The following is a 13497-nucleotide window of genomic DNA, read 5'->3' on the forward strand; positions in this document are numbered from 1 at the left end:
AAATAAATCTAATCCTTTGGGCCAGCCCTAGGAGAGCTGTTAATCAGCTCAGTGGTCTGGTTAAACTAAGGTATACTTAATTTCACCAGGGCAAACCAATATCCGAACACATCCAGTGTACCTCTCACGAAAGAGTGCAAGTTGACAACTACAGTATGTAGACTCTTCAGACATTCGGGGATGGTGATTGAAAGTCTTTAACAAAAGACCTTCCTCCCAGAGAGTAACACTGAGGTACTTTCGTGACGACTAATATATGTGCACCATTTGAACAATACCCATCCGCAGTCCCTCGAAAAGAGAAGTCACTCTCCCTCATCTTCTAAAGCCAATCTTCAGCATCACAGCCTCTACCAAGGGTGCGGTCCTGTTGCAAGCTGAGAATAAGGGTAAGGGGAGGAAATGGAACAGAAAAGAGTAAGAGATGTTGGGGACTCAAAAGAGAAAGGCACCCTCTTACAAACAGCAGCTGCAGGGAAAGAAAGTCGCCCTTGCATTCTCCCTTCTCTCCTTCCCCTTACCAGCTTTCCGAACATGTAAGATTGATTAACTCTTACAGGTTGGGCTAAAATATATATTAAGCATACCCTAGACCAGGCAAACTTTAAGGTTGGCCAGTTTAAAAAAATGCATCCATGCAAAGAGCAAGATTTGCAAATGTAAATGGTATAAGAAAAAAATTTTAAATAATTTTCTATACCTTCCACAGGAAGTTGAAAGTGAATATTTCCAGCCCTGTGCTGGGCCTCTTTTCCAAGACACTTATAAAAATATGCTAATTTTACCAAGTTATACATGTTTTTACAATAATTTTATTTTATTTTGTAAAATTATAATTACAGCTCACACAATACCATAACAGATAAAGACTAACATCAGTACCAAATTCTAAGTATATTTACTGTAAAATATTTAAGGGATATACTGAGATGGGGAGATGCAGTACCTTTTAGTGAGGTATACAGGCAGTCCCTGGTTTATGGTGGGGGTTCTGTTCCCAGCGAGCACCGATAACTGAAAATCATCGATAACTGGAACATCACAGTAATTATGGTAATAAATGGCGTTTATGACGCCATCAGAACCGAAAATAGTTTACTGACGCCAATAAATCACCCACCAACAACGATAAACCACGTACAGGCACCGAAAATCTGGTTACTGACATCGTTAGCCAAGAGTCGTAAAACCAAAACGCCATTAAACGATGCCATGTTTTTTCCTAATATTTCCTTCCTTGTACTTTAGTTTGCAAATTACAATTATTGCTGACATACTATCATAAAAGATAAGAACTAAAACCAACAGTAATCCCTGGGTATATTTATCAGCAAACATTTAAAAAGATATCCAGGAATGGGGGAGGTGCAGTACATTCCCCAACAAAATCTCAAGTCAAACTGATCTCCCTCTATCCTGTACATACTGAGCTCCAGTGTCACTGTAAGAGTTGCTAGAAGCCATTTACAGCCCTTAAAGTGATTTGAACATTTTTCCCGCAAAATTTGTTCAAACTGTATGGCACGAAATATTGATTCTCACTCTAGAGCTATTATTATTATGCCTCACATGATCATGTGCCATCCAGTAAGGGTTTAATAAAGGTGAGATGAAACTCTCAACCAGAGAAAAAGTCTGGGAAACTCCATGGGAATGATGAAGTTGACCCTCCGCTGTCCCAAAGAATAGAAGGCCAACTGAACATGGAAGTTCACTGCAGCACCTTAAAGACCTGGAAGCCTATAGAACACTACCTGGCAAAGACTGATGCTGTTAGTCAACCTTGCCGCAGCCTCTACTTCATTCTGAAAGGATTGAAGCAGACTCAAGAGCTGGACTCAATGCCAGAATTTGCCAGGGCCTCAAGACAACACTGTATAGCAGCCTGGCCCCCCACAACAAGCAAAAACAGCACACAGGAAATTGCCCAGTGGGCCGGGTAGTCAAAAGACTACCCCCTTCTTTGGGTCATCTCCCCCATAGAAGGTGTCACATTTCCTACAGCAAAGGATCAAAGATCCAGCACAAAGACTGCCTAAAACCATGCACGGTAGACAATTCTAAGCCATTGCCTTTGCATGTGATTTGCTTGCTCAAAGACTGTCTAGTGCTGGACTAAATGCTAACAAAGAGAGACCCAAGTTTATTTGTGGTACTGGTCTGACACTGACCGAGATAAAGAGTACTTTCGATGACTCAGGCACAGGAAGAGTCTTACTAAGCTGGACCCATGGAATCGTTTCACTCTTGGGCATATGCCCAGTTCGGTTCTCAGACCAATACGAGTACTGTATATAATTCCTTGTGAAAAAGCTTGGGAGAATGCATGATAGGTTCCTATCTTAGATCCAATGTTTTCCTTGATCCTGTCTCTTGGAAAACTCTGAAGAAAAGGGGGAACGGTCCCTGGTACCCCTGCCCTGTCTAGTAGATGCAAGGACTCCACCAGGTGAATGGTTGTCAAACCAAGCTAAGAAAAAACCCCCACAGGTCATGGAGAGCATATTTATTTGTGAAAACATGGGCAAGAACTACACATGATCATGCCTAACAAACTTCTACAGGAAAGAGAGGGAAGGGGGAATTGTCCCTTACTAAGTCGGGATGACAGGACCATGTGGGCCCTGTCACTTCCCTGGACTCCTACAAGCCAAGATTCCCATACCAGTAGTAAGGATTCCCTGTCTGGCGTAAATAGCCTGGCTAGCTAGGCCAGACTGGCACCCCTGGGTAACAGTTGTACTTGTGCATGGAGCATGGGGAGCAGCAGGGGGTCTCAGACCTGGGGATTGGATGGCCCAGGGATAGTTGCATCCATGCACTACCATAGTATATGCCAAATCAGTCCTCTTCCTCAGAAAGGGACCGAATGCTGGAAGGCTATGAAGACTTCATGCAGGGCGAGCCAGACATAGTAGTAGCTTTCTTCCTCCACTGAAAAGTATCGAAAGAGTAGGGTAAGAGATGGTGGAAACTCAACTATACCTGTCACTGCTGAACAACCTGATCAGAAGGTCAAACCCATCGATAGTGCCTGAGACAGAAGGAGCAAAGTGCTATTCTGCCACCATGGACATCCGACCATGGAAGGACTAAACAAGCAATGTGAACGGGCTGTGCAAACTCTCCCCCATGAGATCCTGAAAGATCACCAGGGAAAAGTCAAAGTGATTCCCTATCACCCCCTCCAGTTGCCTGACCAAGAAAAGATAGGGAGAACACTCCTGGGCGATCAGCAAACCTAACCTGACCCGTACGTGGGTAACGGAAGCCAATGGTCTATGCGAATGAGCCATGCAAACCTGTCTCTGTGCAATCCCAAAGGACTGTAGTGAGAAGGGTAGACATGTTACTACGGTCATCAGCACCATACAAAAGCAGGGAAAACATTCCAAATTCGTTGCTGCCCATGAACCCAGTCTGTAGACTGGGAAAACAAGGAGTGAACAAGCTGGAAAAAGGAACGACGCACTACCTCTCTCAGAGAGAGCAGGAGAATTCAACCTAAAGCAAGTTTGAAAGCTTATAGAGACGAGATAAAGAGAACCTGAAGTCTAAGGGAATGGCATTCCGTGTCAGCTCTGCATGAGATATCAATTGCTGAACGCGACTGAGATTCCCACGCCTACCCTGAAGGGAAAGCACACAGAAAGAAGCCACATAAGCCTTCTAACACAGGGAAAACTCGCCCCAATTCTAAACTCGTAGGCATAGTCATAGCGGAAGTTAGGTTCTGACAAATGACATAGATGATGGTGAAGGGAAGAAGGATGCCTCTACCTCCTTCCACACCATCAAAACTTGTCTCGTCTGCAGAGTTATTGAGAATCACAAAGACTAAGCCATGAAAATCAAAGGCATGAGGCTACACAGTCTACTCCAAAGAATACAAAGGAAGACCATAATAGCAGGATTACCTTAAATTAGGTAAACGGTACTGTCATGGAACTTCCAAGTGGCCAAATCTACTGTACCTGAATGGTAAATATATTAGTAAGTATATCAGAGGTTACTGTATAACTATCAGAAGCTGCTATGTGTTCAACAAACAGTATTCATATCTGCAAGGAAAAAAAACAAACTTAATTCCTTGCAAGAAGCCTTATTTGACCAATGGGTTTGAAAAATTGCAAAACAAACACATAGTCCACAACCAAAAAAGGAAAAGGAATACTCAAGTTTACTTATAAAAATTTTGAGCAGTAAAAGTCGGGCAGAGTCATGAAAGACATCTGAACTTGATGGCTGCTGGAAGCAAAGTGGAGTGTAGACTGACAGGTGGGCAGAGCTTCCCCGCCTGTCTGTAGTTGGCTATCTTGTGAATAAGTTTGAATGGCCATTCCATCTTGCGTTTGCAAGCTAAATCCTATGTAAAGAACAAAGGTTTGTATTTGTGTAGGAACAAATAGGTTTCATTATAAAAATTGCTATTTTTGAAAGGAATCTTAACTCTCTACTAAGATGGATGATTCCCACATTGAAAAAGGAAGTTGGTAAGTGTATGAGGACCACAAATTAAACCACCAACAGAACTTAATATATTCCATCTGGAATGAAACTTTACTCACCTAATGATTGGAATCCATCCACTGGTACTGCCACCAGTTAAGGGCTAATTCATCAAAGCACAAGGCCCTCTGAAAATAGGTGGAGGTTCCTTGCTACAGAAACCACTCTCAGTCTGATGACAATGGGACAAGAGGTCCGGTGCCTAGGCCTTTAGAGAGCAACAAGAATGAAGGCCCTTGCCTAATCCAGAACTAGGCACCTTCCTACTCCCACGACTCAACAAATTCCTAACTAAACAGGAGAACTAGTGCAGAACTACCCTTATTGTTCAGAATATGAATTTCCCTGTTGAAACAAAGGGCAAAAAGCCCTCTGCAATCTTCATGTTGAATTTCTATATTCTGTATATAATGTTAGGCAAATACTGATTTACATTCCTATTACACTTTATTACTAAATAAGGGTGCAACCAGAGGACCCAAGGGTAGTGGGTGCAGCAACAGGCAAGTGAGAGCCCCATTGGTCCCCTCAGTAAAAAGGACCAAAACCATTGGAAGCCTATCAAAACTTCCTGAGGGGAGAACCAGAAAGCGCAGCCTTTTTCTTCCCCTACTCAAAAGTATCAAAAGAGGTAGATGAGTAGGCAAAGGAAAACTCCACAATACCCGTCACTACCAAGCAATCTGGTCTGAAGATCGGGCTCACTGACAGCAAACAAGTCACAGTGTCAGGTTGTAAAAGCCTCTCTCTAACCGTCCTGAAGGGATGAAGAGAGAGGGGTAAGGTGCTCCCCTGTCACAAAACAAACAAATGAAATACAAGGACCTTAATCCCTCTGATAGTTCACATTCTGATTAAGGTCAGTTTATAGAATATTTAAAAAAAATGCCATGCACTAAGGCAAGGACCTGGTACCCCATGTTAGCTTAGGTTAGGTGTGGTTGGTTAGGTCATTTGCTAAAAGAACAAATGTCAAAAACATTGGAAGCACACATTGAAACATAGGAAAACTGATATTTTTATGGGCAATCCTACAGTTTAGGGGTCTACTGCATTACATAAGTCAAGATCAGCAAACAGATTTATCAAATATTTATTGAATCATGAAAAACAATGAAAAAATGAGCGATTTATCTGCTTACAAAGGCAGAGATTACAGAAAAAACAAAGGAAACAAAGGGAGAACGTGAATAATCAAAAACATGTCTTAGGAGATACAGACCCATAGAATTTTTAGAAAATCATAAATCTGCTTTTGTAAGCAGATAAACTGTTCATTTTTTAGCAAATACACTTCTGTTTGCAGATCTATCAAAAGAAGAAATTGAAAATAAGGAAAAAAAAACTTAAACACACATAAGGGAGCACTGCATTTGGACCCCTCAACTGTAGGATTACCTTTTTATATCCAATTTCAATAATTTAATGATAAATTTTATTTATATTATGCATAGGCTAAACAGCAGTCAGCTGGTAAGGGCAGCGAGTCATCAAAAAAGCTAAACTCAAACTAATTTTGGCAGAACTACATAAGAGCTCCGCATGGGGTATTGCCTTGGAAATTGACTTCTTCTATAGTATTTTGGTCGCTTATCAAGAATTTATCATTAATTTTGTAATTAACCTATAATTAACCTCAGAACTGATATGTTATCGTATGCTGGCCAGCCTGGAGTGCTATCGCACATGTGCAGTGTTATAGAGAAACTTTTGGTACAAAAATGGAGTTTCCTTCACTAGAGGGTCAAGGGGGGGTTTGCCCTCAATTAAGTAACACGGCCTACTACGTTACGTTAGGTTGGGGTACATTAGGTTAGTATAGTTTCTTTTAGCTTATAATAGGTTTCCTTAGCCATTCCCTTCTTGAACATATAGCTCCATAATGACTCACGAATGTGTGGATCCGTTCCATAACAACATGGCGGTCCAGTTTACGGTAGATCTAAGTAGTAGCTCCATGGCGGCGATTTCCTTCTAACTTGACTTTTTCTACAGTTTTTTGGTTGCTAATTATGGATTTGCCTTCAATCTTTGTCACACGAATATAATTAACCTGTAATTAACCCCTGAAGTCCATCCAACAAGGGGTTTCCATACATGATCTTCACGAGACAGAGCACTGGTACGTCTGTTTCGCATGGTTCACATCCTGTCCAGCAAGTGCAATAACTTGTTAACGTATGGGTACCGCAGTCCCCGCCCCCGGTCCAGTACTAAACATGGCAAAGGGACAATCCATTTGGCCGACAACAAACAAATGCACTGCCAGTATCAGAAGTCCTAAAAGTGTAGAAAGAACCAGTTTCCAAGGTAAAAACAGGCGCGGAGCTAATACTTAGAATTACCCAGTTTTCTCCCAGTGTATTTCCCCACCCAAAAACCCGAGGTCCCACAGGGTCCCCAACACTGTTGGGTAGAGTTGTATGTTAATAATAGTTGACCGCCAATAAACAACAACGCCTACTTCATCAGCATCACTAAAAGTAGCCTATAGGAAAAATCAACTTCCAAGGTAATAATTTACGCAGAGCTAGGCTACGTAGAAATACCCTAGTTTACCATGAGCTGGCCTATGATAAACCTAAGCCTTGGATACGGCAATTGCACAGAACTTGGAATCCCTACCATAAGATAGTCTCGCCTGAGACATTTACGAGGATTCAGAGTTGCCTGGCTTGGGCAACCTACACTAGGCTAATACATGATGTTGAAATAGCCTACCATTGACTATAAAATCCCACGAGACTACCAGTTACCTTTCCTACACACGAAAGCTCTTTTAAAAGACTAGACTTGAGCCGGGCCTAAGCTATAGGCCAATGGGGGAAAGGCGCGCCACAACCTAGCCTTGGCCTACACTTCAGTCTTAGATTAGGCCTACGCCTTCTGCGAGCTTGGGTCACCGCAGCATTTTTAATTTACTCACTCGTCAAAAGCTCTTTTCCGTGACACTGGCATATGAGAACGTCCTATTATATCCTTCAGTTTGCTGGTAAATGCGGATATCATTTAGTTGCGGACTCTCACGCTTGCTGTGCAGAGGCGATTTGCGGTGTAATCGGATGTCAGGAAAACTCTTCTTGAACCGCTGTAAACAGAGCATTTGGTGTATATTGACATAAACCTCACCAATTTTTGCGATGGATTTGGACTGTTCTCACTTATTTGATAAATTATCATATAATTATAATAAAATTTTTATTTCTTATTTTTCATATCTTTAAGTTTCATTTCATTTCATGAACTTCCCCGTATTACGACTGTTATCAAAGGCTTGCAGTTTTAGTTCCCGGAATATGAACTTTCGAAAGATTTGTGGAAAATATTGCTTAGGAAATAACTACGCATTTAAGGGACAAATTATCTTCGATGGCAAGAGGGTGGGACATCAATAGGATATAGGAAAAACATGGAAGTACATGTGCATCTAATCCACGCAAACTTGTGCAGTTGTTGGGGTGGACCCGGTGGAAACTTTTTCTGCCTTGCTGATATAACGCTGAAAGGTAAATATGTCACTATTTCTGAGTTCAAGTTCTCTACATCTGAGAAATTTGCTATTATTAAATCAGTTTGGGAAGGTACACTTGATTTTCAGTGCCTAGGTTCACACAGACCTGTATCAAAATTGCGTTCCAATTGCAACAAAACATGATTCTCGAACAATTAATTATTCACCTTGGAATGCTAAATGCTGTCAGATAGTTTTTAATGAAGGAGGCATTGGAAAACCAAATAAGGAAACTCTATAAAGACTGCCAGAAAGTAAGTGTGATTGCACTTGTGTGGGAATTACGGAATGAATGTAAAACAAGTACAAGAGTTTATTTATCAAGAGCTCAAAAGGATATGAAAGATAGAAGGGCCATAGAAACTGCAAGGAATGTAGAAAGTTTAAAAGGAAAAAGACTTTGTGGAGGATCACTGATGGGAGGGGAAGTAAGATATTTATAGATGAATAAGGCACAAGAGAGGCAGTAATAATGAAGACGGCCAGACTAAATATGCTGGAACTAAAATGTAACCATAAAAGTTAAAACGAAGACGTGAACTGTGAACTATATGGAGAAGAGGAAGAAACAACAGGACATACATTTGAACACAAAATTCTCCGGGGTGGGGGTGGCCGCTGATAAAAAAGTGAAGTAACTTGAAACCCAGATAAAAATAATTGAAATCATGATTTAGCAAAAAGTAGCCTTGTCAGTGTAAATGATAGCTAATCTGGACGAATTTTCTAGAGGCTAACACCCGGCACCTACTTAAGTAGCGTGCAAACGGCTTGGAGCAAATTGACGCTGTGGAGAGAGCATTGAGGAATCAGGAACCAGAACAGTGATGAGCGAGAGAGAGAGTTAAGAAGACAGGATATCAAAATAGCCATGCAGAGGAACTGGAGCAGAAAGCTGGGTAAGCAGAAAGACGGGCCTTAAAAATGAAGGGAGTGTCTACAAGCCGACAACAGGTTGCCAAAGCTGGGAGCAAGAGGCTAGTGTTATCTTATGCAGTAAAAAACTGTAAAAACAAATAATTTAATTGCTGTTAAGAATTCTCCAGAGGTAAACAAATAAGCTTTGCACCATTATGTTTGGGATAGTGGGGCTACAAACTTGTTTTGTGGATTGAACAATTATGAAGTATGAATGTGAAATTCATAATGGCTATGCGTGATAATGGTGATAAAGTTGTGTTACGATGAGGTGCGTATAACTGACGTGACAGGTACCATTTACTAACCAATTTCTTTCATAGAGATACTGAAATCTCGAGTTCGAAAATAATGGTAAAGACTATGGTAACAAAAGAATGTTGTTCAAATGCGGTCAAATGTATGAACTGCACGAGACTGAAAAGGCAAGAAACTGCAAAACTTTGGGTGATGAAATAAGAATAGCATCCAATACAGATCATGGATATGATTGTTAGGGTCCTGAAGTGCGGCTTTCTAAATTTTCATGGAGCCAGTAATAAAATGCGGTAAATTAAAGAGTTAACAGATGATAAATATTTCTACATACTACCTGTTGATGAAACATTGCTTTATGACTTTGAAACCGCTAAGAGAGCTGAAATACCCCGCTTATCCACACTTTCACATTCCGAAGGAGGTTAGGTGGGTGAGGGAGAGCTAGTCTTTTTGTTCTCAGCAGTATAACTCGTCTTAAAAATCTTAAGATAACTCAGGTAACTAGTTTTGCACATATTGAGGTAAACTTAAAATACCAACACAAGAAAATCCCTTGTTATTCACAGACCTACGCAGTTCATTGTAGTTTTTTTTTTACAGGGGAATTTGGTATAATTGTGGAAATGACTGAGATGGTAACGGTAAAAGTTATGCATGTTGTAACTTTGACATATGGGTGGATAATTCAGAAACCACAATGCAGCGCGTAAATTAAAAATGCTAGGTTGGTCCAACCTTGCAGAAGATTTAATGTAAGATAGACCTATATGCTATAGATTTAAGCTAGGTTGTGATCACGATTTTCCTTGTTTTAAAGCCTAGGCTTTCATGTTTAGCAAACCTAACTGACAGTTTCGTTGGTTTTGGAGTCTGGTAAGCTACTTCAACATCAGTTTGTAATATTAAATGTACTATTGGCAACAACACTTAAGTAACAGTTTTCATTGGCTTTCGTTCATCGAATTTCCCAACTTTTTTTTTAACCGAAAACACAATACCTCGCTCAATTTACATTAGAATATGAAAATGCAATGCAAATTATATCATATAAGTAAAATCTGCAAAAAAATGCTTAGATATTTAGAAACTCCAAATATGGTCTCAGCAACTGGAATTTCTAAGACGAATTTGCTCATTATAGTTGCAGCGCAGTCCCTCTTGCCTGCAACAGCCCGCCTATCAAAAAATGAGAGGTATTACATAACCTGATCCTTCTACTACTATTACTGCTAATATTTAAAAGGACCGCCGTTACAGAGACTATTATTTATTTACATATTACATTTCTATTTATTGTAAAACGTATTGAATGACAGATAGTTTTAAATGTGTTTAATTTGAACTGAAAGAGCCATGTTTAGTACCATGGAAAGTTGCCAGCAACCATTGTATAAAGCAGTATAAACTCTTGTATGTTAAAATTAACTGTACGAACAGGCATCAAAGCCCGGGATTCAAAGGGCGAAAGTTGAAACTTAATGGCATATAATTTCATTGCACGTTCGCATGCTTGCTCAAATAAATATACACACAAGCTTTTCTTAAAATAAAATTTCCCGAGTGGCAACTGTCTCCAGGTTCGTTTACAAATGGGCTGGTAACGGGCCGGTGAGGTTATGCCATGGTCCGTTTATTATATATGTATATATATATATATATATATATATATATATATATATATATATGTGTGTGTGTTGTGTGTGTGTGTATGTTGTGTGTATGTATATATATATATATATATATATATATATATATATATATATATATATATATATATATATATATATATATGTATGTATTCTCGGATAAGCATCCAGTAAAGTGAGTAATAATCTGAGTTATAATTGCGGTGATTAATGGTCCGCGTCGTCTAGAAACGAAAGAAAAGAGGAACTTTTGTATAGTTGCCCTCCCAAGCAAGGCAGTAGGCCTACCCTCCTATTTCAGGTATCGGAGATTCTGGGGGATACTCTATACCTAGGGTGTGGGTATAGGCGACACAGGCCTCTCCTGGTTGAGAATTTGTGTTATTTAAAAGCAAAAACTGGATCATTATTGATAATTAAGTCTATTGGGCTACTGGTATCTTAATTTGCATGGCGATACCCGATCTTTGGTACCGTTTATTGATAAGTTATTTTAGGATGACGTGAACCACACATTAACTTAAAATGGGTGTTAGGGGTATAGCCTTGACCCAAACTATACGTCTTAACTTATCTCAGTCATCATATCATACCTGGACAACTTATCCTGGAATAGTGTCCTATGAGATTCCCTCTCAACCACCCCACCCCCCAACGACCCCACCTTAGTGTTCAAAGTTGTTGTGTAAAGTCACCACATCGGCGCCAGCGTAGTGTTTCGGCGGCGCCATTAATTAAGTCTCCGCTGAGCATGTTTTCTTTGGTGACTTCCCATTTTCTTCAAACTCAATTAGTCACGCCTAAAACGTGCCAGGTCACGCATTTTTAACCATTTTTACTTTATGCGTATTTATACAAATGTCACACATTGTGTATCACATGTTTCTTCATTCACAGGCATCAAGACTGTATCCATATTGAAGTTCTGTATGTTTTGTATTGTAATTTGTACTCGTTCACTGCATTTTATTGTTTCGACCTCAGGTCACAGTCAATTCCATTGTCTCTCGCGGGCCGGCGTCAGTCGGCCGCTATTTAAACTGCCTGGATCTGTAATAAAGTAGCAGTAACTTTTACCTGCTCGTTTCTTTGACACCTTACAGTGGTGACCCCCGGAGTATCCCGGAGCCATTAACGGACCGACACGGCGACTTAGTCTTGGCTCCAGGATTTCTCCAAAACGCTCTTAGCGACCTAAACACGGCGCTGTAACCAGCGTTTGAGCGTGCTGACTCTCTTCGGCGTACCCCACCAGCGTCACTCCGGGGTCACACCAGAGGAGACCAAGGCTAGCGAATGGACAGCTGTTGGGGGGCCACTGGAAGTTCACTGGCCCTGGAGAGGATGCTCGACTCTGCACCACCTACAAAAAGCGACTGTCAGAGGAGGCCAAAGCTGATGAATGTACAGTGGTTGGGGCGGCTGGATGTTCCCTGGCCGTGGAGGGGATGCCCGACTCTGCACCACCTACAAAAAGCGACAGCTGGAGGAGGCCAAGGCTGGAGAATGGACAGCGGTTGGGGGGCCGCTGGATGTTCATTGGCCTTGGAGAGGGTTGGATATTGGGGGGAGGCTGGATGTTCACTGGCCCAGAAGAGGATGACCAACTCCGAACCACTTACAAAAAAGCGACAGTCGGAGGAGGCCAAGACAGGCAATTGTACAGCGGTAAGGGGCCCGCTGGACATTCATTGGCCCTAGAGAGGATGCCCGACTCCGCATCACCTACAAAAATCGACCATCGAAGGAGGCCAAGGCTGGCTAATGGACAGTGGTTGTGGGGCCACTGGAAGTTCACTGACCCTGGAGAGGATGGCCGACTTAGCACCACCTACAAAAAGTGACCATCGGAGGAGGCCTAGGAAGTCAATGGGATAGCGGTTGGGGGGCCACTGTATCTTCACTGGCCTTGGAAAGGATGCCCGACTCCACACCACCTGCAAAATGCAACTGTCAGAGGAGGCCAAGGCTGGCAAATGGACAGCAGTTGGGGACCACTGGAAGTTCCCTGGACCTTGAGAAGATGTCCAACTCAGCACCACCTACAAAAAGAGTCTGTCGGAGTTGGCCAAGGCTGAAAAATGTACATTGGTTGGTGGGCTGCTGAATGTTCACTGGCCCAGGAGAGGATGCCTGGCTCTGTACCACCTAGAAAAACCGACCGCTGGAGGAGCCCAAGGCTGGCGAATGGACAACGGCTGGAGGGCTGCTGAAAGTTCACTGGCCCTGGAGAGGATGCATGACTACGCACCAACTACAAAAGGTGACCGCCGGAGGAGCCCAAGGTTGGGGAATGGAAAGCAGTTGGGGGACCACTGGACATTCATTGGCCCTGGAGAGGATGCCCGACTCTGCACCACCTATAAAAAGTGATGACCGGAGGAAGCCAAGGCTGGAGAATGGACAGCAGTTGGAGGGCCGCTGGACGTTCACTGGTCCTGAAGAGGATGCTGGACTCCTCACCACCTACAAAAAGTGACTGTCAGAGGAGGCGAATGGACAGCGGTTGGGCGGTGCTGAATGTTCGCTGGCCCAGGAGAGGATACCTGACTCTGTACCACCTACAAAAAGTGACTGCCTGAGGAGCCCAAGGCTGGTGAATGCACAATGGTTGGGGGACCGCTGGATATTCACTGGGTCTGGAGAGGATGACCA

Source organism: Macrobrachium rosenbergii, chromosome 12, assembly GCF_040412425.1.
Source record: "Macrobrachium rosenbergii isolate ZJJX-2024 chromosome 12, ASM4041242v1, whole genome shotgun sequence".
Classification (NCBI taxonomy): Eukaryota; Metazoa; Arthropoda; class Malacostraca; order Decapoda; family Palaemonidae; genus Macrobrachium; species Macrobrachium rosenbergii.